This window comes from Pongo pygmaeus, chromosome 13 (genome assembly GCF_028885625.2).
Source record: "Pongo pygmaeus isolate AG05252 chromosome 13, NHGRI_mPonPyg2-v2.0_pri, whole genome shotgun sequence".
In the NCBI taxonomy this organism is placed as follows: Eukaryota; Metazoa; Chordata; class Mammalia; order Primates; family Hominidae; genus Pongo; species Pongo pygmaeus.
In genome coordinates this window covers 28145061-28169082 of record NC_072386.2, presented here as the reverse complement: position 1 = coordinate 28169082, position 24022 = coordinate 28145061, and the positions used below count along the sequence as shown (strand labels likewise).

Sequence of the window (24022 nt, the reverse complement as noted above, 5' to 3'; positions counted from 1 at the left end):
GAGTAGTATATGAAAAATTTTCTAGATGGCAGAAAATAAATGCTTGGTATTCTGGGCTGGGGCTGAGAAAACTTTGAAAAAGATGTCAGAAATAACGGAAAATATGTCAGTCTTTGCCCGGTATTATAGTGCATTCTTCCTCACACTTTCTTATTATCCCAGGTTAGATAACTCACTCTTCTTCTCACTACCAACATCTGTGAGGTATTCTCAGTTCCAACTGGCCATAGAAATACCTTCTTTTTTAATTTTTACTTTTTTCTGCCTCAAGTCCATTTAAGTTCACTTAAGCTGTTTTAATACGTAACCTCAAAACTTTAGGCTATAGACCAAAGTGTTGGAATTTTACAAAGTCCAATTCTGACATTAAGTCATCTGTATGTAATAGTAGTCACACTCTACAAACATTACAAAGAAATTTCTGGTGTTCAGAAATGTATAGCTTAAATATCTAGCATCCTTCGGAAGACAGTAACTTACAACTGTATATAACTATCAGTTATAGGATAGCCCAGCTTGGACCAGAATTTTAAAATGTCCCATTAAAAACCTACTCAAAATCTTGTACTGCTCAAACTCATCAAGTGTTAATTAGATCATCCTCAAAAACAAGAGGATGGTTCAAAAGTATTCCGTACGATAATTTCTACTTCTGATCATCAACTTGGCGTAGATCTTTGAAATGTGATTATACTTGTTACATGAGGGACTGTGAATCAGAAGACAGAGATAAAATTATAATAATAATAGATAATATTTTCAAAGTTATAATGGCATTTATACGCCAGAATGGTTCCTTATTTGAGGTGTGTTTGCTAACTAAAGCAATTAAGTGTTTCAATTCAAGGTAACAAAATGCAGCAACTCCTTTCAAGGTTTCATTAAATTTAAAATTTTATAGTGAATACTGGCTAAGATTATTAATGTATAATATGCATTATGCTTTGGTAAAGTTTCACTGTCCTTTGCTGCACAAACCCAAGAGTGTTTCGTATTACTTATAACATAATCAATCAGTCTAAAAGATTGATTCACTGTTTAAGCCGGAGCAATCTTTTGAAATAAATGTACAGTAACTGACAGCAACAGTTTTCACATGGGTATTCTGAAAATGGAAAGAATAAATACACTTTACTTAAGTATCTTCAGTAATTTCCATTTAGTAGCACATGAAGGAACATGAAATAGCTTTAATGAGTAGTGAGTGAATTGAACTATTTGTGCATAGTACCATATTGATTTTAAGAAAAATAATAATAACATGCCAGGACTTCCCATAAATCATACTGTAATTCCTTCCAAGAGGCTATGACTCTGCAGTAGTAGGCAAATGTATTTTTAATTCAATTTATAAATGGCTTAAAAAATACTAAAGGACACAAACTATGCTCTAATATTCCTCTGGAACAATGGTCTGTAGAACACGATGTTAAAAGGAGACATTTTCTGTGTTGGTTTCAGTTGAGACCCAAAATGCAACAACCAAATAGTTGACAAGAACCTTCACATTTTTAATCAAAACGCTAGGTCATCTATGCAGAACTTGTAAAAGAGGCTTGCAAGAACCACCAGTTTTATAAGCCAGCATCCCTTGCAGAGTAAGTGGCTGAAAGTTTGGAAACAAGAAAGAAAAATATTTTTGGCTGGGAGCGGGGGCGGGAAATTGTTGACCTGCTATAATCGCTCAACTATCACCTTACCTCAAACTCTGAAGAAACTTCAGGGAGACTGCTTCATCTGTATACACTGATGCTCCGGGAAAGAAGAGTTAATGTCTGATATGCATTTTAGAAGTCCTCTCCTAAGACCATTGTTGTAGGAGAATTCCAGAGGATTAGTAGAGCATAGTTTGTGTCATTCCGTATTTTTTAAGCCATACATACATTGAATTAAAACACTGTATTCCTAGCTGAGCAGAGTGAATTGTTAGCTACAGTCTCCCTGGGAGAGGCGAGATTCTGTAAATGTTTCCTGAAGACTAAAGAGGGCAACTAAGAAGAAAGAATTTGCCAAAAGACATTTCAAATTCTGTTCAAGAACAATGCAAAGGTGAATGGAATAATCCCAACATAGGGGATGAATTTGCAGATTTCCAGCGGCTGGGGAGAAATATTATGCATATAACCGGAAGAAAATGCATTTCCTGTATCATAGAAAATTCAGCCAAATAGTCCCAGTAGGGGCCTATGAGAAATACAGATATCTCTCTGTCTCAATAGGCTACATTAGGCTGTGGTAACAAAAAATCCCTTAATTTTAATGGCATAAAACCACAAGGATTAATTTCTTGTTCAAGTATAATGGTTGTTGCAGGCCTGTGGGAGGCAGAAGCTGGCTCCTCTCATTGAAGTTTCAGTGATTTCATGATGAAACAATAGCCATCTCCTCTAAAGTTGTAGACTGCAGTGTCTAAAGGAGAAGAAAGAACTCTGGAGACGCCCATCCCAGTTCAGCCTATCACTGACATTTTTCAATTTTGTTCAAAACTTCAAAACTCGAGGAGCCAAGATGGCTGAATAAGAACAGCTCCGGTCTACAGCTCCCAGCGTGAGCGACGCAGAAGACGGGTGATTTCTGCATTTCCATCTGAGGTACCCTGTTCATCTCACTAGGGAGTGCCAGACAGTGGGCACAGGTCAGTGGGTGAGTGCACCGTGCGCCAGCGGAAGCAGGGGTGAGGCAGTGCCTCACTCGGGAAGCGCAAGGGGTCAGGGAGTTCCCTTTCCAGGGGTGACAGACGGCACCTGGAAAATCGGGCCACTCCCACCCGAATACTGTGCTTTTCCGACTTAGGAAACGGTGCCCCAGGAGATTATAGCCCGCACCTGGCTCAGAGGGTCCTACGCCCACGGAGTCTCGCTGATTGCTAGCACAGCAGTCTGAGATCAAACAGCAAGTCCGCAGCGAGGCTGGGGGAGGGGCGCCCGCCATTGCCCAGGCTCGCTTAGGAAAACAAAGCAGCCAGGAAGCTTGAACTGGGTGGAGCCCACCACAGCTCAAGGAGGCCTGCCTGCCTCTGTAGGCACAAACAAATAAAAAGACAGCAGTAACCTCTGCAGACTTAAATGTCCCTGTCTGACAGCTTTGAGGAGAGCAGTGGTTCTCTCAGCACGCAGCTGGAGATCTGAGAACGGGCAGACTGCCTCCTCAAGTGGGTCCCTGACCCCTGACCCCCGAGCAGCTTAACTGGGAGGCACCCCCCAGCAGGGGCAGACTGACACCTCACACGGCCAGCCAGGTACTCCAACAGACCTGCAGCTGAGGGTCCTGTCTGTTAGAAGGAAAACTAACAGAAAGGACATCCACACCAAAAACCCATCTGTACCTCACCATTATCAAAGACCAAAAGTAGATAAAACCACAAAGATGGGGAAAAAACAGAGCAGAAAAACTGGAAACTCTAAAAAGCAGAGTACCTCTCCTCCTCCAAAGGAACACAGTTCCTCACCAGCAACGGAACAAAGCTGGACGGAGAATGACTTTGACGAGCTGAGAGAAGAAGGCTTCAGACGATCAAATTACTCCAAGCTACGGGAGGATATTCAAACCAAAGGCAAAGAAGTTGAAAACTTTGAAAAAAATTTAGAAGAATGTATAACAAGAATAACCAATACAGAGAAGTGCTTAAAGGACCTGATGGAGCTGAAAACCAAGGCTCGAGAACTACGTGAAGAATGCAGAAGCCTCAGGAGCCGATGTGATCAAATGGAAGAAAGGGTATCAGCCCTGGAAGATGAAATGAATGAAATGAAGCGAGAAGGGAAGTTTAGAGAAAAAAGAATAAAAAGAAACGAGCAAAGCCTCCAAGAAATGTGGGACTATGTGAAAAGACCAAATGTACGTCTGATTGGTGTACCTGAAAGTGACGGGGAGAATGGAAACAAGTTGGAAAACACTCTGCAGGATATTATCCAGGAGAACTTCCCCAATCTAGCAAGGCAGGCCAACATTCAGATTCAGGAAATACAGAGAACGCCACAAAGATACTCCTCGAGAAGAGCAACTCCAAGACACATAATTGTCAGATTCACCAAAGTTGAAATGCAGGAAAAAATGTTAAGGGCAGCCAGAGAGAAAGGTCGGGTTACCATCAAACGGAAGCCCATCAGACTAACAGCGGATCTCTCGGCAGAAACCCTACAAGCCAGAAGAGAGTGGGGGCCAATATTCAACATTCTTAAAGAAAAGAATTTTCAACCCAGAATTTCATATCCAGCCAAACTAAGCTTCATAAGTGAAGGAGAAATAAAATACTTTACAGACAAGCAAATGCTGAGAGATTTTGTCACCACCAGGCCTGCCCTAAAAGAGCTCCTGAAGGAAGCACTAAACATGGAAAGGCACAACCGGTACCAGCCACTGCAAAATCATGCCAAAATGTAAAGACCATCAAGGCTAGGAAGAGACTGCATCAACTAACGAGCAAAATAACCAGCTAACATCATAATGACAGGATCAAATTCACACATAACAATATTAACTTTAAATGTAAATGGACTAAATGCTCCAATTAAAAGACACAGACTGGCAAATTGGATAAAGACTCAAGATCCATCAGTGTGCTGTATTCAGGAAACCCATCTCACGTGCAGAGACACACATAGGCTCAAAATAAAAGGATGGAGGAAGATCTACCAAGCAAATGGAAAACAAAAAAAGGCAGGGGTTGCAATCCTAGTCTCTGATAAAACAGACTTTAAACCAACAAAGATCAAAAGAGACAAAGAAGGACATTACATAATGGTAAAGGGATTAATTCAACAAGAAGAGCGAACTATCCTAAATATATATGCAACCAATACAGGAGCACCCAGATTCATAAAGCAAGTCCTGAGTGACCTACAAAGAGACTTAGACTCCCACACATTAATAATGGGAGACTTTAACACCCCACTTTCAACATTAGACAGATCAACGAGACAGAAAGTCAACAAGGATACCCAGGAATTGAACTCAGCTCTGCACCAAGTGGACCTAATAGACATCTACAGAACTCTCCACCCCAAATCAACAGAATATACATTTTTTTCAGCACCACACCACACCTATTCCAAAATTGACCACATACTTGGAAGTAAAGCTCTCCTCAATAAATGTAAAAGAACAGAAATTATAACAAACTATCTCTCAGATCACAGTGCAATCAAGCTAGAACTCAGGATTAAGAATCTCACTCAAAACCGCTCAACTACGTGGAAACTGAACAACCTGCTCCTGAATGACTACTGGGTCCATAACGAAATGAAGGCAGAAATAAAGATGTTCTTTGAAACCAATGAGAACCAAGACACAACATACCAGAATCTCTGGGATGCATTCAAAGCAGTGTGTAGAGGGAAATTTATAGCACTAAATGCCCACAAGAGAAAGCAGGAAAGATCCAAAATTGACACCCTAACATCACAATTAAAAGAACTAGAAAAGCAAGAGCAAACACATTCAAAAGCTAGCAGAAGGCAAGAAATAACTAAAATCAGAGCAGAACTAAAGGAAATAGAGACACAAAAAACCCTTCAAAAAATTAATGAATCCAGGAGCTGATTTTTTGAAAGGATCAACAAAACTGATAGACCGCTAGCAAGATTAATAAAGAAAAAAAGAGAGAAGAATCAAATAGATGCAATAAAAAACGATAAAGGGGATATCAACACCGATCCCACAGAAATACAAACTACCTTCAGAGAATACTACAAACACCTCTACGCAAATAAACTAGAAAATCTAGAAGAAATGGATAAATTCTTCAACACATACACCCTCCTAACACTAAACCAGGAAGAAGTTGAATCTCTGAATAGACCAATAACAGGAGCTGAAATTGTGGCAATAATCAATAGCTTACCAACCAAAAAAAGTCCAGAACCAGATGGGTTCACAGCCAAATTCTACCAGAGGTACAAGGAGGAACTGGTACCATTCCTTCTGAAACTATTTCAATCAATAGAAAAAGAGGGAATCCTCCCTAACTCATTTTATGAGGCCAGCATCATCCTGATACCAAAGCCTGGCAGAGACACAACAAAAAAAGAGAATTTTAGACCAATATCCTTGATGAACATTGATGCAAAAATCCTCAATAAAATACTGGCAAACCGAATCCAGCAGCACATCAAAAAGCTTATCCACCATGATCAAGTGGGCTTCATCCCTGGGATGCAAGGCTGGTTCAATATACGCAAATCAATAAATGTAATCCAGCATATAAACAGAACCAAAGACAAAAAGCACATGATTATCTCAATAGATGCAGAAAAGGCCTTTGACAAAATTCAACAACCTTCATGCTAAAAACTCTCAATAAATTAGGTATTGATGGGACGTATCTCAAAATAATAAGAGCTATCTATGACAAACCCACAGCCAATATCATACTGAATGGGCAAAAACTGGAAGCATTCCCTTTGAAAACTGGCACAAGACAGGGATGCCCTCTCTCACCACTTCTATTCAACATAGTGTTGGAAGTTCTGGCCAGGGCAATTAGGCAGGAGAAGGAAACAAAGGGTATTCAATTAGGAAAAGAGGAAGTCAAATTGTCCCTGTTTGCAGATGACACGATTGTATATCTAGAAAACCCCATTATCTCAGCCCAAAATCTCCTTAAGCTGATAAGCAACTTCAGCAAAGTCTCAGGATACAAAATCAATGTACAAAAATCACAAGCATTCTTATACATCAATAACAGACAAACAGAGAGCCAAATCATGAGTGAACTCCCATTCACAATTGCTTCAAAGAGAATAAAATACCTAGGAATACAACTTACAAGGGATGTGAAGGACCTCTTCAAGGAGAACTACAAACCACTGCTCAAGGAAATAAAAGAGGATACAAAGAAATGGAAGAACATTCCATGCTCATGGGCAGGAAGAATCAATATCGTGAAAATGGCCATCCTTCCCAAGGTAATTTACAGATTCAATGCCATCCCCATCAAGCTACCAATGACTTTCTTCACAGAATTGGAAAAAACTACTTTAAAGTTCATATAGAACCAAAAAAGAGCCCGCATCGCCAAGTCAATCCTAAGCCAAAAGAACAAAGCTGGAGGCATCACACTACCTGACTTCAAACTATACTACAAGGCTACAGTAACCAAAACAGCATGGTACTGGTACCAAAACAGAGATATAGATCAATGGAACAGAACAGAGCTGTCAGAAATAATGCCACATATCTACAACTATCTGATCTTTGACAAACCTGAGAAAAACAAGAAATGGGGAAAGGATTCCCTATTTAATAAATGGTGCTGGGAAAACTGGCTAGCCATATGCAGAAAGCTGAAACTGGATCCCTTCCTTACACCTTATAGAAAAATCAATTCGAGATGGATTAAAGACTTAAATGTTAGACCTAAAACCATAAAAACCCTAGAAGAAAACCTAGGCATTACCATTCAGGACATAGGCATGGGCAAGGACTTCATGTCTAAAACACCAAAAGCAATGGCAACAAAAGCCAAAATTGACAAATGGGATCTAATTAAACTCAAGAGCTTCTGCACAGCAAAAGAAACTACCATCAGAGTGAATAGGCAACCTACAAACTGGGAGAAAATTTTCACAACCTACTCATCTGACAAAGGGCTAATATCCAGAATCTACAATGAACTCCAACAAATTTACAAGAAAAAAACAAACAACCCCATCAAAAAGTGGGCGAAGGACATGAACAGACACTTCTCAAAAGAAGACATTTATGCAGCCAAAAAACACATGAAAAAATGCTCACCATCACTGGCCATCAGAGAAATGCAAATCAAAACCACAATGAGATACCATCTCACACCAGTTAGAATGGCAATCATTAAAAAGTCAGGAAACAACAGGTGCTGGAGAGGATGTGGAGAAATAGGAACACTTTTACACTGTTGGTGGGACTGTAAACTAGTTCAATCCTTGTGGAAGTCAGTGTGGCGATTCCTCAGGGATCTAGAACTAGAAATTCCATTCGACCCAGCCATCCCATTACTGGGTATATACCCAAAGGACTATAAATCATGCTGCTATAAAGCACATGCACACGTATGTTTATTGCGGCATTATTCACAATAGCAAAGACTTGGAACCAACCCAAATCTCCAACAATGATAGACTGGATTAAAAAAATGTGGCACATATACACCATGGAATACTATGCAGCCATAAAAAATGATGAGTTCATGTCCTTTGTAGGGACATGGATGAAATTGGAAATCATCATTCTCAGTAAACAATCGCAAGAACAAAAAACCAAACACTGCATATTCTCACTCATAGGTGGGAATTGAACAATGAGAACACATGGACACAGGAAGGGGAACATCACACTTCGGGGACTGTTGTGGGGTGGGGGGAGGGGGGAGGGATAGCATTGGGAGATATAACTAATGCTAGATGACGAGTTAGTGGGTGCAGCGCACCAGCATGGCACATGTATACATATGTAACTTACCTGCACATTGCGCACATGTACCATAAAACCTAAAGTATAATAATAATAATAATAATAATAAAAAACTTCAAAACTCATTAATCAGAACTGGTTAAATGCCTACCCAACCACAGAAAGCCAGGAAGTTCAGTCCTACCATGTGTCCAAGAGGCACACAGCCAGAAATTTTTGATAGCATTCACGTCCACTGTACCACTTGAAGATAAAACAAAAAATCATCGAAAAAGAAAGAGAATCCACCAAACCCAGGGGAAGTTTATCCAGGGTTACATTTAAGTCAGTCAAGTCACACTTCACCTTTACCTCTCCTACCTTTCTTAGGCTTAACCCTAGAAGAGCCAGAGGCAGCATCCTTGAACAGGACAGAAAGCATAGAGGCGAACTGGGGGAAACACAGGAAAGGCTGACCAACTCCCCTTTTCCCAATAGAGGTGGCCAGAAAAATGCTGGGAAAACTTTCATATTAAATAGATTTAAGACCTCCTTTTTATATGAATAGTATGTAAAAGAAATGTCACTATTCATATGATTAGTAGTAATTGCTGAACATTTTATTCTCTAATAGTAAATGAAATAGGAGGCCTATGTGACATTTTATTCATGAGCAAGAAAATATTTAGCCCCATAGAGCAGGTTTGAATGAAAAATAGTGAAAGCAAAGTGGAGAAAGACCAGTTGGCTTAAATAAGGACAAATGAAAAACAGCTCATGCTAGATGAGTAAATTTTCAGTGAATGGTAAACAGGAAAAAAGTATTGAGAGAAAAAAAAAAGCTTCAAAGTGAAGCTTAACAAAAACTATCAGAATACCTTAAGAATATCAGAGGAAATAATCACATATCACCAAGAGAATCTCAGAAGCATTAAGATAAAAAGCGATTACAGAAATAGGAAAAGTGTTTAGAAATCAGGCTAGACTACCCTGGAGTTTTTCCCGGATACATGAAACCAAAATTAAAGATAAAAATGCAGTGAAAATCTGACTTAAGTCAGAAACACCTAGGAAAATGCTCCATCACAGCAAAATGAATGGCAGAAAATCTGATTAGACTCTGTAACATTGGCCAAATAGAAATGCTGGGCAGAGACGAAAAACGTAATGTATTTCCAACAAACTAGATTTAGGTATAGAGTGATAACCCCTTATAGTATCAGAACACATTAATAGTAGAACTCCCAGATGAAACTACCATTAAATCAGTAACTATTTAATCTTAATCTTTGAATTTTTCTTTTTCAGTGATACAGAAAGTATCAAAGAAGAAAATTGGATATGCATGTTTAAAGAGATCAAATATTCAAAATAAAAATGAGTAAAATACTGTTTGTTTTATGTAAATTGGCTGTTTTAATTTTAAAGACATTTTTTAAAAAGTTAAGATATATAGAAAAATTTCATAGCACAAAGAGTTCTTACCTACGTTACACCCAGTTTTTCTTATTATAAACATCTTACATAAGTATGGTACATTTGTCACAATTCATGAACAAACAAAAGTTACATTACTGTTAACTACAGTCCATACTTTATTCAGATCTCTTTCGTTTTTATCAAATGTCCTTTTTCTATTGCAGGATCCCATACAGGATACCATGTATTAGTTGTCATATATCCTTAGCCTCTTCTTGGCTATGACAGTTTCTCAGACTTTCCTTGTTTTTGATGAGCTTGACAGTTTTGAGGAGTACTGATCAGATATTTTGTATAATGTTCCTTGGTTGGGATTTGCCTATTTTTTTTTCATGATTGGACTAAAGTTATGCATTTTTGAGAGGAACACCACGGAGGTAAACCATCATCCTCACTATATCAAGGGCACGTTCTATCACTATGATCGCCACAGTTGATGTTGACCTTGGTCACTTGGTTGAGGTCATGTTTGTCTGGTTTCTGCACTGTAACATTACTTTTTCCTCCTCCTTTCCATGCATACTGTTTAGATGGAAGTCACTATGTGCAGCCATGCTTAAAGAGTGGAGAATTACACTCCACTTCCTTGAGGGCAAGTATCTACATAAATTATTTGAAATTGTTTTGCATAGATTTGCCTATTCTTCCCAATTCATTCATTCATTTGATCATGTGTTTATAACAGCATGAACGCATGGATATTTTAGGCACAAATTCCACGAATTTTCATAACAGCCTTATAGAGATATAATTCACATATCATACAATTTACTCACTTTAAACTGGCTCTAATTTGAAGAGATGGTAAAAATCAGTGCTTACTCAGATACAAAGAGTTGCTCAACAATCATCAATCCAGGTCTAAATAACCATATAAAAGTTATCAATTAAGCCATCTGTAACCATGTGTTTAAACTACAATAGTCAATTTGTATTGTTATCTTTGTTCTATAACCTATAAAATCAAACTTATGTTGTAGTAAGATGCGATGAAACTGTTATAAAAAGGCAGGGAAAATCCAATAGAAAGAAAGAGATTTCAAGTTCATTGGCTTTACTTTTCTGTACAAACCTCTCGTTATTAGAAAAGTGATGTAAATTATTTCATTTAAGACTATTTTATTAGTGGCTTTTAATTGTATACTTAATACAGGAATGACTTTGTGTAGGTACTGAGCACACAAATTTATTTTACACCCATGCTTTATCCTATCATCGTAAACTTCAGGTAAGACGTGCAGGCCAGAAAAGTGTTTTTCACTCCTATTTTACATATTAGGAAACTAACACATCATGAGATGAAGAGATTGTTCAAGGTCCAATAACCAGAAATCAATGGCAGTCAGAATTTGAAACCAAATCTTAAACTCTTAGTCACTGCATGTTACCTCTTTTACCAATTGGAAACAGTATTACTATGGTTTTGGATATGATTTAAAACTAAATGTTCTAAAAATCACAGTTCAATTCATTTCAAAAATATTTAGTAAGAACTATGTCCAAAGATATTTTTAATGGTAATAAATAAGATATAATTTTTGTCTTCCAGGACCACATGACTTGGAAAGATAAATAGGCCAATGAACAAAAATAATAATATATTAAATAATACATATAAAAACAGAAGCTTGTAAAAGTAGAGAGATTCCAGGACTTTTGGAATGATTTATTGAGAATATGATACTAAGCTCATTTTTTAAGTATAAGTAGGAGTCTTCCCATGTGATCTGAAAAAGACTATTCCAGGTGCAAGAATCCCAATGTGCAAAGCTATGGAGATATATTTTTAAATTGAGTGGCTTTATTAGTAAGTACCAGATTATTTTACTTTTAAATACTGTTTCCAACATCTAAAAATTGAGTATAAATTAATAATTACATTCATTAGCACTTTATTCTTATAAAGTGATCTTATACTTGACGTATCTATAGTCTTTCTAACTCCACAACGAGAGCTAAATGGAAAGATGAATAATTATCCTCCCCAACATGCAAATAACTCCCATGGTTTTCTACCATGATTACAGACAAAACATATGATTATCATCCATATTCTCAAGCTGGAATTTGAAACCATTTATTTCTATTGAATCAAACTTCATACCCTTCCTTGAGCTTTACTTTAACATAATCATGGAACCTTCGTTTTTGGGTCGGCTAGTAATACTTCTAGTTTTAATCTCCTAATCTCTCTGTAAAACCCACAGTAAGCATTCCTATGGACTGATGAATAGGACCAGAAGCTCCAGGTCCAACAGAACGGTCATCAAATCCACTTCTTTTTAGCAGTCACCCATACCTAAGTATTTTGCTAGGCTACATAAGGACCTATAAATAACATGTGGAATGTATTTCAATTCACATTTATTTCATCAATCTTGTTCACACATATTTTAAGTGTAATTAAAGACGAAATGATAGACTAAATTTTTATTGAGTTTATGCAGTACCTGTGAGAAGAATCTTGAATTCAGAACCAACCATATATATATGCAAATGCTTGCATTTAATTTAATCATCTACAAAAATAAGGTAAGCTCAGGAACTCATGAATATGTTCTAGAATGATCTTCACTGATTATAATCAAAAAGTTCTTTAGAAAGAAGGGGTAATGGACTACCATCAATCTACTTTAGTTAGACACAATGAGGTTTTATGGAAAAAAATAAAAATATCAATTAAAACCATGTACAGCCAGACAAAGTAATCTGCTACAGACTTCAGTGTTTAAGGTTATGTTACACAACTACTTGGAAGGAATGTTTTGCAAGGAATGTATCAGACAAAGTAATCTGCTACAGACTTCAGTGTTTAAGGTTATGTTACACAACTACTTGGAAGGAATGTTTTGCAAGGAATGTATCTAAGGCATGGGTAAATGAACTAGATGGTTAAGGCCACTTACAGAAAACATACGAGAGAGCATGACTCATGTTCTTATGATCCATGTCTTATTCACATGCTTTATGACCCATGTATCTTATTTACACAAGCTCCCTCTCTCACACTGCTACCCCAACTGTGACAAAAAATAAATTCTGTCACCAACCACTACCAGGAATCCAATCACACTAATGTTACTAAGACTAACATATATGTGACTTTGTTGAAGATTTTGAGATCACAGGAAGCAGTACCACTGCACAGATTACAACATTGTAACTGAAAAATTCCATTGGACGTCTATCTTCTGAAGTGTTTTCTGGTCCTTGGCTACTTAATCCTCTTGCCTATTATCGACACAGCATTTAGTCTCACTCTTCACACTTACTCACTCTGACATTTCGTGTGCAACATAGCTTCCTATTTTGTCAAACCTTAGGTACAAGGGAGCCCCAGGAAGCTCCTTCACTTTGTATATTATATATTGCTATGATATTAAATACACTTATGATGCAAATGTTTTACTTTTGTAACCTAAGAAAAAGGAAAAAATAATAAAAATTACACATTAAGAAATGAGTTTCAACTCAAGACTAAATGAATGTAATAAGATGTGCCTTATGCAACTGTTAATGCACATAAAATAATGCATTTGTTCACAGTAGGTGCTAGAAGAATACAGATGATGATTATGGGAATTATTCAAAGTGAGAAAAGAGTATAATGACACAGGAAAAGTTAGTGTGATACGGAAGTATAGCATGTACTCCTTCAGTTTACCAGATATGAAGCAAAATTAAGTAAAATAGGAAAGATGAATGCTTTGGATTAATCTATTATAAAAATAGTTCTCAACTGAATGCTCACTAGGAACCAGACACCTCTTAGGAAAATCTTTCTATCTTTCAAACTCACGGATAAATCCCTGTCATTCAACTTCATTTCTTATATGCACATAACACAATTTCTCATTATGAATTTCATTTATTTTAGTTGCTTGTAAATTCTTTCTCATTAGCCTGTAAGTCTCTCAAGGGCAGGATTATATCTGTCCCCTTCCCACAGACAATATATGACCCAGGGCCTACCTACTCCAATGCTTAACACAAAAGAGGTACCCAATAAATACCTGAAGAATTAATCAGTCAATTCACTATAGACTAAGTATTGCTCTACAACCATATTTTCCTTCTTAAAAATATATATTGGAGATTTTCCCATGATGGTATTTAAAGAACTACAACATTCCACTTACCGTCTTATTAAACCAGAAACATACTGCATGAATATTCCAACATTTGTTTATCTATTTTCCTATTGGACATTTGGAGTTTTTCAATTATTTAATAAAATCACGTTCACACAGTTTTGCACCTTCTTTCTAATCTCTCTGCCTGAGTCTTTTTCTCACCTTATTTAAATGATTTCCATTATAAACGTTGAGTAAAAGTGATGATAGCATACATTCTTACATTTCTTCCAAGCTTAGAGAAAAAGCACTTAGTGTTTCACCATTAAGTGTAATATTAGCTCTAGGTTTACTGCAGATGTTCCTTATCAAGTTGAGGAAGTTGCCTTCTATTCCTAATTTGCTAACAGTTTTTATCAAGAATAAATGTTGTATTTTCCAATGATTTTTCTGCATCTGAGATCACCATATAGTTTTTCTTTTTCTTTTTTCCTGTCGCCAGGCTGGAGTGCAGTGGTGCAATCTTGGCTCACTGCAACCTCTGCCTCCTGGGTTCAAGCGATTCTCCGGCCTTAGCTTCCCGAGTAGCTGGACCTACAGGCGCACACCACCACACTCAAATAATTTTTGTATTTTTAGTAGTGACAGGGTTTCACCATGTTGCCAGGATGGTCTCTATCTCTCGACCTCGTTATCCACCCACCACAGCCTCCCAAAGTGCTGGGATTATAGGTGTGAGCCACCATGCTTGGCCGGTTTTTCTTTTTACTCTGTTAATATGGTGAACTATTCAATTGATTTTCTAATGTTAAACCAACATTGCATTTCTGGGATGAACCTAACTTGTTCATGATGTATTATCTTTACTTGCCATTGCTATTTATACTTGCTAACATTTCATTAATAAAGTTTACATCTATGTTCTGTAGGATATTGGCCTCTTGTTTTATTTTCTTATGATAACTTTATGTTGGTCTCATAGTTGGAAAATGTTCCCTCCTCTACAGTTTCCTGAAAGAGTTTATATAGCTCTGGTATTATTTCTTCCTTAAATATTAGGAAGATTTTATTAGTAAGGTCATCTGTGCCTTCAGTTTACTTTGTAGGAAGATTTTTTGTTTTGTGTTTGGGTTTTTAACAGCTGAATTGCCACATAATTCAAATACCATGAAATTTACTCTTTTTATGTGAACAATTAAATGATTTTTAGTGAATTTACAGACTTGTGCAACCATCAGCACAATCCCATTACAGAATAGTTCCATTGTCCCAAAAGATTCCTTGTGCCCATACGCAGTCACTCACCAACCCCACTGCCAGTGCCAGATGAAAACCACTCTACTTTTAAATTCCATAGATACGTTTTTCTGTACATTTCATATAATTATATCATATGGTGTTTTTTGTTTCTGGCTTCTTTGAAGTAGCATATTGTTTTAAAGGTATATCCATGTTGTAGCATGTATCAGTATTTCATTCCTTTTCACTGATGAACATTTTCCATAGTATGGATATACCTTATTTATCCATTTGCTAATTTGGTGTGGAAAAGTTTTAACTACAGATACAATTTCTTTAAAAGACAGAGTCATTCAAGTTATCTATTTCTTCTTGTGTGTACATAATATATTGCTGGAGATTCATGGGAGCATTTCTGAGGATAAACTTCTAAAAGAGGAACTATAAAGACAATTATTATGAGCATTTGTAATTTAATATATATCCAAGTAATAATTACTTAAATTGCATGTTAGATGAGCTGAACCAGTTTACAATGACTCCAATTATGTATTGAGTGTTTATTTCCCCACTCCCTTAACAACACAAGGAGTCTATCGATGTTTTCATCTTTGTCCCAACTCATCAGCAAAGACTATCTTACTATTGTGTTATTTTGCATTGCTTTAATTACTAGAGAGTTTATATATTTATTGTTTACTTTTACAGTGTTATATTCACTCTCAGCCCAGTTTCCTCCCCCTACATGAATCTTTTCCAGACCACTCACACTTCACCCTACTCTGAATTGCCTGGTGACACAACTTTTGTATTGTTATTTTGTATAGCCTTGGGAACAATAGACATTTAATAAGAATATGCTGAATGAGGTGATGCTCTATTCTATTTTTGTTAGCTTATCACCGATTTTTGTTTTCTCTGCTTAACAAGAACACAGAATTCTTAAGAACAAGAACAAATTCTCATGTACCATTATATCCTGAATATCAAATAGAAAATTAGTTTATCAACAATAAATATTTGCATATTAATTGATGTGAATTTAACTAATCGAGACCAAAGCTAGGCTTTTATCATTACCTGCAAATAAAATTGAATAAAGAAAAAACATTTGCAATCCATAATCATAGGCTTAACCAGCAGGTGACAGTCACATCCTCACCTCACAAGGACTGCTTTCAGCAGGCTATATGTCTGTGTGTGTGTGTGTGTGTGTGTATGTGTACATGTATATATGTAGATATACATATGTACATATATATATATACATAGAGACTCTCCCTCCCTATGTATGCATATGCTCTCTATATACATAGACAGAATATATATATATAAAAAGTATATATAAAGAAGATGTGTTCATATGATATTGTACATATACGTATATATGTATATAAAGGTCAAGTCAAAAATTGTTAAGAAAATAAAGGCACTTTCCTTTTGAAAAATGAAGCTCACCGTTTCAAAATCAACATTTATCACAAGGCACTGTTGTTGACTCTCCTGGTATACCTGGAGCAATACAGTTTTTATGCTAATTATTTCTCTTCATGCTGGCTACTAGATAGATATCTTACAGCTAACCATAGTTACATTATAATAGAATGAGATTGTTTGAAGACACAAAATCCTCTTACGTCGTCCAATTTAGAATCCATTTCACAAACTCTATGGTGCTACCTAGAAACTGAATGTGCTGGGAATCTTATATTTTTGCATATATTTCTGGTACACTGAACCAGAAATTATTGTAAAGACAATAATTCTACATTTATAGGCAATTTGATATAATGTTCTATTATAACAACAAAAAATGTAATTTGTTTTCTAGTCTAGGTTCCCAGGTTTGCATTTAGTCTTACTCGTTTTGTTAGAGAAAATACACTTACAGTTTTTACTGACAATGACACCAAAACTCCAGGGAAGGAAATGGTATTTAACTTACCCTTGCAGCCAGTAAAGACAGGCTATTCTTGACATTAACTAGTGAATACATTTAGAAAATTAACAAAATGTATTCTAGTCAAATCCTAGCGAACCTCATATTTTATAAAAAGAGCACATAATTATTTCAATGGAGCTTTTAAAATTTTATTCTAATCCATGAGTCATTTAATATCTACCACGTATTTTCTTCCTAATTCACATAATGAAAATAACTTATAACTAATATTATTAGCATTAAAGCCAATAAAATAAAATAGGACAAATGGTCTGTCAGTGGTCCTGGGCAAATTCCACTGTAAAAAACTAAGATAATATATTAGGTTTGTGTTCCATTTCATAGATTAAATCACTGAACAAAATATTCCACAAGCTAAATACTTTTAGTGTTCATAAAAATTGGGTAACTGACCTGACAATAATGAAAGCAAGGGACAGTTCCTACCTGTGTCATATTAAGTATACTCACAAGAAGAAGAAAAATGTAGAATTGCTAAAAAATAAAAAAATCAGAAACCCAACTGAGACTTTATTATTAAATGACATTTTAACTGTTTTTCTTTTGCCTTTTCTTTGTTATCAAAACTCTTTAAGAACAGCACAAATGCCCAAATGAACTTTTATGGCCCATACAATAAGCATTACAAGATTTCCACACATCACAAAATTTGTGCCTTATAATAATAACTTTGAGAAAATCATCTCCCATATATAAATATTAATTTAAATTTGACTTTCATGACACATGTTAATATCTCATTCAGAGAAAATATTCCTCTCATCAAAGGCATATCAAAATCCATGATGCATTACTGAAGTTTTACAAGCATTCTTTAAATATATTTTATTTATTCTTCTATCAAGTGCTACATTTACTTGGCACCTTAAAGTTCTGTTTTTCTTTTTCCAATGCTTAAAGCTAGCTGTTATCAATTTTTAAACATAGAGTAGGTAGATATTAAACATTCCCATTGTACAGAAATCAACACTGAGCCTTAGAAAAAATAAGACAGCTTTTCAAAGAAGACACTGCTAGTCATGAGAAACATAGTGGAATTCAAGTCTTCTGGTGTCAGATCCACTGCTTTTTCTATTTATTCATGCTGCCTCCCAGTGGCACTGGATTAGTTTCTCTTGGGAGATTTTTAGAACTAGGATCTTCTCTCTTGAGGATATTTAAGAATAGATACAGCAACTGTATCTGTTGAGTGATAATACTTTTTTTAAAAAGTAACTTTTATTAAGGTTTAGATGAAGCTAAGGTTTCCTAAAATATGATACTTATTTCTGAACCAATATACACTGACAAATGTGACTCTACTACTTGCTGAATATGAACATTACATATTTGATTACATTGGCCAATTTGTTCACAGAGTATTAATCATATGAAAATAAGCCACTCAAAGCACAAATGCACCATGTTCTTAGGCTGTCCATCTGTATCAAATGAATACCTGTCCATGCTTTTATACTTTCCAGAAACGAAAGACAGTGAAGTTACAGCCAGACACAAGATGCATTTACAATTTAAGAGACGATAATAAACTGATGACTCGAACTCCCTAAAGACCCAAACCCACTTTCTAGTCAATTTTTGTGTAAAATTAAAAAAAAATGCAACAATCTTAGTATTTTAAGACTATCACCCACTTAAAAGTAAATTATGGACTGACCATTATAAAGTAAATGTAAATTAGCATGGATTTAATTCTGAAGGAAATATTTTAAAGGAAAAAGAGGGAAGAATAAAAGGAAGGAAGGAAGGAAGAAAGGAAGGAAGAAAGTGAGGATTTCTTTAGAAGCATAACAAAAAAATCACAGAAGTATATGCCATTAGATGGGTAAGCCTGATACCTGGAATTTAACCTTTCCCTCATATTCTCCCTTAATTTCCTTACCCCAAACCCTTTTTAAATTTATTTTCTTTCAGGAAATATGGTATTTTATGCTTAAATAGTTTTTAAAGTTATTAACATCAAAGTAGCCCCTAAACCATAAAGGGAAGAGGCTTGGTGACATATTTCAACAAAATTATAAATACAGTACTCAGAGGTTGGTTGAGGGCTATGACAAAGAGAAATATTTATGTAAATTGAGAAAATGGATTTTTTTTCAATCTAACATGCTTCCTTAAGGATACAACACAACCAGATTGGAGAATCAGTAACTGAAAAACCTCTTTGCATATAGTGACCTCCTCTCCTTGTACTACAGGAAAACATTTCCACCTAGAGTCCTTTCACAGAATATCTAGAGATCAAATGAAATCAACCATAATGACTACCAGAGCCAGATCATAATCAGTTTTTAATTGAAGTATCAAGACAATTAATTTGTGACAACTTCCTATCACTTCTTATTCTTGACATGAAGTTTCAGAGGACTCAAATGGTTTTCTAGTCCATGACAGCTGTGGAACATTTTAATGTTTGGTCTCTTTTAAAATCACTTTTATTAGAGAGGAAAGCATCTTTAGAGATGGAGTCCTAAAACTGACTCGAGATTACAAACCAGCCTCACTAGTTTAATTAGATTAAATGTCAAGAAACAAAACTTCCCTTATGCATCATATACACAGAGTCTTCATAGCAGATCTTCCTTTGGTTTTAGAGGTGTCTTTCAGAAATACATTTGAGCCCTAAATATGTATGTCTCGGTTAATTTAATTCAACAAATAAATGATTCGTGTATATATAAGTTGTACCTATATTCAGATGAGTATCACTTTTTCACATCACAAAAATTTCTAAAATACTGTATTTTAAGAACATAAACCATCCTTTCTGGGACTTCATCAAGATATATATTCTTGCCTTCCACACAGAGCACCATCCACCATAATACATGAATGACAAACTTTATATAAATCTTCCCTGAGATAATGCTATGTGTTATTCAGGAATGAAAAACATCGATAAATTGTCCTGCTTCCATTTCCACTACAGTAAACTTATTATATAAAAATATTAACTTATATATGTACCTTAATCAAAAATAATAGATGCCTTACATAACCAAACCACTTCTGCCATCAATAGGCAATCCACTCCATTTAAATTCTTAAGGTGAAATACCTGGCAGATCTCAAAACATTTTACTGGTTTTGAACAGGAAGTGCATTTTTTTTTCTTCCTCACACTGGAACTGTATTGGGAGTAATGCATGCTACTGGGTGATGGTGACAGAACCCTAAAGAACATCTCCTTCTTTTAAAATGTTAACCACTGCTTCTAATTTCTGAAAAATATTTTTTGCCCTTTCAGTATGTGGCCCAATATTTTCACCAATGATGGATCTCAGCTTCTATTCAGTATTCCTGGAATATTCCACACCCCATGGTAATTTTTGGTCTTCCTTTAGTATTATTCTAAATATTCGTCTTTGTTAAGAGCCACCTTTCCAAGACCCTGAAATTGCATTACTGAGTGTAAAATGACCACATATGCTATGCACAAACACAGCACGGCACGCTGAAAAATACATACATTACCGGCTGACAGACACGGGGAGTAATCACACCAAGGAAACACAATAAGCACTCTTTCATTTATTTATTTATTTATTGCTTAGACACACTCATCAAACATATTCAGTGCCCACTGAGCCCAAGGCAGTACACAGCACAGATGATATCTGTTAGGTGGCTTCAGCAAACTGGATTATGTCAAAGTGTGAAATGTGAAGTGAATCTGACTTCATCAAATAAACTGAACTCCAAGGCCATTTCCCAGCACTCACTCCCCCACCTCAAACACACAAGCTTAACTTCGCCCTCCTTCCTCTTCTGATGCTCAGACCATGACTTCCTTCTCATCCTTCTCTTCTCTTCTCTTCTCTCTCTCTCTCCCTCCCTCCCTCCCTCCCTCCAAGTATTTCAGCAGCTTTCCTCTGTTCTCTGAGCCAATCCCTCGGAAAAGGAAATCAGCAAAATGCTGAATGGGGAGACTTCACCAGCAGGTGAAGAGGAAAAGAGAGGAAAAGAAGAGGGTGTGGTACTCGTTTTCTCCACCACACCCCATCCCTGGAGTCTTGCACTCCAGTCTACCGCGGCTCAAAGGGGGCACAGCAGGTCCCCTAGCTCACCTCGGAGCAGCCTGGCCCAGACCAACCACCCAGCGTTCTCCGCAAAAAACTTCCCTTAAAGCAGCCAAATATTCAAGGGAGGCGGGGGAAATTGGGCATTAGTTCGAGTACACATACAACAGAGCACCACGGAGCAACACTGAAAGGCACCTTTTTTAGATACAGACCCTATAGACTCTCTCTCACCCTTCACTCCCTCCCACCCTGAGTATCTGACTCAGAATTTACAGAGAACCAAGAGGCGAAAGGAGAGAGGAGGAGAAAGAAGGCATTACCTCCCGGGGCTGCCCTCAGGGTGCGGGCCAGGATCTCATCCCCGAAGTGGCTCCAGTTCAAGGCACAGCTTTCCAGAGCTCAGCTGGGTTCGGACCTGCGTCCCCGCGGCGCGGTGCGGAGCTCGGAAGCGCGCCGGGACTGCCGCTCACGTCCCCCGCCCCTGCCGCGCGGGCTCCGCCACCCCGCGGGCACGCTGGCTCTCCGCGCTCACCCCGCCGCCTCCTGGCGCCCCCACACCCACCCGCTCCGCGGCGCCCGCTGGGAGCCTCTAGCGGAGGCGAAGGGAACAGCAGGCGACCTGCGGCGCCCAGGTTCCGACGCCGGTTGTACGGGGCCGGCCAAGCGGCAGCGTGGGCTTCGCGCGCCCCCGATTCCGCCGGCCGGGTGCCGCCGCCGCCGCCCCTACCTGCCCACCTGCGCCAGGCTCACCTGCCACCGCGTCCTAGCTGCGTTCACCGGTGACCACAGCTCTCTATGGCAATTGGGGGTGGGTCCGCGGTGCTAACAAAAACTAAAAAAAAAAAAAAAAAAAAAAACCTTTCTGGTAAAAAAACGAAAACCCAAAACCCAAATCCACGCTGTATATCAACCTCGACAGAGAACCCAGTACGAAATCGATTTCCAATAGATTTCAGAAAGTGTAAGGACAGGACACTCCTCTGGCTTCCTGCCTCGCAGCTGGGCAGCGCAGCACCGGCTACTCCCTGACTTGCCAGCGCGGGTCGTGCGATCGCGTGGCGACGCCCGGAGAGATCCTCCTAACTTGACTTAACCCCCACCCCATCCCCAATATCTATTTTAAGTTATTGTCTCTGGCAATTCAAGCAGCAGCTTTGCTGCCTCTTACCTTGAGGCGCTGTTAATTCTCCTTCGTGTCCTTAAAATCCCAAGCCAAGGATGCGACGCACACAAGTCCAGGGGCTTTTCCTGGACTTCTCCCTCCTCAGCTCTGAAGGCTCCTTTCCAAGGGATCAGGAGTGGATGGCGGTTCAAAAGCCCTCACCATAGAGGCGCCTCCAAGCCTTCGTACCGGTGGAAATGGAGACCGGGTCCACCTTCCCGGCACCCGGAAGCCTCCCAGCCCCTCCTCGGCCAACTTGGCTGCCTATTCAGTTTTCGTCCGTAACCCCACAGACACGTCAGTCAATTCCCTGGCATCAGGCAGGATATTCTCACTTGCGGCCGCTCCTCTTGCTTTCTCTCGATAATGCCCCTCCCCCTTTTCTCCCCTTAATTTGGAAAATTTTCTACTCTGCCCGAATTAGGTGGGGATGAGGCGGAAAGGTGTAAGAAGAGCCACTCCAAGGCACAGCTTCAGAACGCCGTCTCCCTGGGCTGCTGCAGCGCGAAGGTGTCTACGCTGGGGAAACTTTGAGGGGAGGCGGCGCCGGTGCGGGGCTGGGCGGGGGGCGGGCGGCGGGCGGCGGCGCCAGGTGAGGAGGCTTTGAGGAGGCGGCTGCAAGGAGGGACGCAGGGTAGCCGGCTGGGGCTTGGCTGCCCCGCTCGGAGCTCGGGCTGCGCACACACACAGGCGCGCACACCCGCGCGCGCGCAGCTACACACGCACGCCCAGCCCTGCGCCCGCGGCCCCCGGCCACTGGTGAGCGAAAAGTCGGGAAACCTGAGGAGGGGTAGGGGTTCCAAGGATACTGACGACAGAGAGAGTCAATCAGTCCTCACTAGTTAGCGGATTGCCGGCAGGCAGTTCGTCGCCGCACGCCCTTAAGTCCGTTGGGCCACCTCTCCGTTCTCTGCCCTGTCTGGCATTTCGACTCCCTAGCTCTTTTCTCGAAGCCAGTTACACCCCCTCGACACCCAGCGAGAGGCCACCAGACTAAAGATGAGCCCTGTTCCCATCGCCACCCTCCAGGGGCCACCTCCGCCCCTTCTGTAGTGGAGAATTGAAGTGGCTGCAGCAGCTCTCTTGGGAGCTGAGGGGCTCCCCGAGGTCCTTCGAATAGAGGAGCCTACACATCGCTTCGTGAACATAATCCCCTCGCATCCCGTCTTTACCTGCCCACTCCCTTCGTAACGTTTCCCCCAAGGAGCTCCCGAAACTCGCTTAGATGTTTTGAAAATGAATTTCTTAGGGAATTGTAATGCCTAGCTTTTGGAACTGGGTTAATTTAGGTGCTTATATTGTAAACTGGACGGTAGCAGGTGAACGGCTCAGCTGGAGAAAGGGGAGGGATTAGGAGTCTAGAGACCCAACCCCTTTAGCAGCCATTTCCAAGGTTTTGCACCAGGAGTAGCTGTCCGGGTCTCTGGCTAGCTCCTGTCCCAACTTCTTTTTCTTCCCTCGACGGTCGGGAGGGATCACTGGGTGCTACACCGCTGGGGCGTCCCAGGCAGGAGAGACTTCGCTCTCAGAAGCGCCCCCGGGTCATCCACACCTCCCACGAAAGGAGCTTCCCAAGAGGAGTTTGTTTTATCCGAAATGGGCTGCGGGAATTAATTGCTTACAGAGAGTAAACTTTTGCCCATTGTTTTTTTGTTTTTTGTGCTTTTTTTAACCAAAGCTTGCATTTGTGCTCCGCACAGTTTCTATTCCAACAGAG

At 38.9% G+C, this 24022-nt stretch overlaps 1 non-coding gene across 2 annotated transcripts in view; it reads right to left on the bottom strand.

The window, feature by feature from the left end:
• The window catches only part of LOC129043990 (uncharacterized), a 928785-nt gene extending 905976 nt beyond the window's left edge, over window positions 1-22809 (bottom strand). Inside the window, exon 1 of one of the 2 annotated variants that reach the window (XR_010123468.1) lies at window positions 22312-22809. This is a non-coding gene — a transcript (uncharacterized LOC129043990). Of the gene's footprint in view, window positions 1-21463; window positions 21663-22311 lie in introns of those variants that run through there. The other variant, XR_010123467.1, reaches the window with a different exon arrangement.
• Between the last annotated feature and the right edge of the window lie 1213 nt (window positions 22810-24022).